Genomic DNA, 1736 nt, shown 5'->3' with positions numbered 1-1736 from the left:
CATGTGCGGCAGCGACAGCCTGGGTTTTGTATTGGGGGGTGGGGGTGGGGGGAGCTCACTGCAAGGCAAGAGCTGAGGAAGACGCCTCGTCAATGGTGCCCATGCAGTCATGTAATTAACTACATATCATCTAAGATATGGACAAACTCTTAATTTATGAGTCAAAGTGGTTTTAAATATATATATTTTTAAATCAGAGCTCTTTTTTAAAAAGTATATATATATATATTTTTATTGATTTCAGAGAGGAAGGGAGAGGGGAGAGATGGAAACATCAATGATGAGAGAGAACCATAGATTGGCTGCCTCCAGCACGCCCTCTACTGGGGATGAGCCCCAAACCCAGGCATGCGCCCTGGACTGGAATCGAACCCCGGGACCCTTCAGTCCGCCGGCCAATGTTCTATCCACTCAGCCAAACCAGCCAGGGCTGTTTTAAATATAGCTGCAAAGTCAGATCGCCCTTAACCTTCCTAAGCTCAGTATCCGTATCTATAAAATGGGGACAGTTATACTACCTAACTCAGAGGGCTGTCATTAGGTCGCGGGGAAATCTATATATTCCTTTAGTTCTCATAACTATACTGGGAGGTGGTAATATTGTTCCCATTTTCCAGAGGCAACTCAGGCTCAACAGGTAAATAAATCTCCTGCCCAGAATCACATGATATAGTCCAGTTCCAGAAGCCTTCCAGCTGTGAGTGTCTCCCTTCCCGAGGCCGAGAGCAGAGCGTTACCTCTCTGCCCCTTACCCACGGGTGGGGAGTGACCCGCACATCGTCGGAGGATTAAACTTCCTGGCTCAAGGGTGGGGAGTGGGTTCTAGCTTCCAACTCCACACAAAGCCCAGACCCCCGTTTCTCTTCCAGCCCGACCCCAAGTGCACCCTACTTCCCCCTTCTTGGGGGAGGGGTGGTCATTACTCAGCTCCTGAGGGCGGTGGGGGAGCAGCTCCGTGGTTTGGCGCTGCGCAGCCAGAGTGGGAGAAGGTGCCGCGCGGACGCCCCCTCTCCCACCCTTCGTACCGAGATACACCAGCGGAGGGAGCAGGCACAGAGGCGGGGCATGGCCTGGGTGACCCGCACGTCGTCGGAGGATTAAACTTCCTGGCTCAAGGGTGGGGAGTGGGTTCTAGCTTCCAACTCCACACAAAGCCCAGACTCCCTTTTCTCTTCCAGCCCGACCCCAAGTGCACCCTAGTTTCCCCTTCTTGGGTAGGATGTTAACGGATCCTCCAAACCAACCGCAAGGGGCCAGGGAGACTCTATTATGTCCCTAACGCGGGGTGGATGCCCGCCTGGGACTCAGGCAAGAACCAGGCAGACCCCTTCCCCGCGGCCCGATGGCGTGCTCAGGACCAGCGTGGACTCGCGCGGGTCCGGGTGCACGGGGGCACCCGCCAGGAGTCTGGGATCCTCGGGGATCGCGTTCGGGGCGCGCTTGGGCTCCTCTTAGACCTCGTGCCCGCCCTCCTAGCGCTGAACTACCCCAGGTGTTTGTCGGGGCGCGGGGCTGCGGCAGAACACGCAGAACACGGGGGAGGGAGGAGGGGACCGGGATCCCTCTCCGCAGCGCCGCCCCAGGCTCCTTACTCGCTCGGCTGCTTCCTTTGCTCCGTGTGTGCGCGGGCTTCAGCTGGAATCCCGCTCTGGCTCCTTCCTGCTCTGGTTCCCGCGCGCAGAGGCTTCTGCGCTGTGGCGTCGCTGGGCACAGGGCTCCTGAGGCCAGCAGGGCGT

The 1736-nt window shown here is 57.3% G+C and overlaps 1 protein-coding gene across 1 annotated transcript in view; it reads right to left on the bottom strand.

The window, feature by feature from the left end:
- Nucleotides 1-1705, bottom strand: part of BEAN1 (brain expressed, associated with NEDD4, 1) — a 30244-nt gene extending 28539 nt beyond the window's left edge. The window contains exon 1 of the mRNA XM_014547849.1: nt 1593-1705. The gene's annotated coding sequence lies outside the window, so the exon portion shown is untranslated. The remainder of the gene's footprint in view (nt 1-1592) is intronic.
- Nucleotides 1706-1736: the final 31 nt, after the last annotated feature.

This window comes from Myotis brandtii, unplaced genomic scaffold, assembly GCF_000412655.1.
Source record: "Myotis brandtii unplaced genomic scaffold, ASM41265v1 scaffold486, whole genome shotgun sequence".
NCBI lineage: Eukaryota > Metazoa > Chordata > Mammalia > Chiroptera > Vespertilionidae > Myotis > Myotis brandtii.
This window is presented reverse-complemented; position numbering and strand designations above follow the sequence as displayed.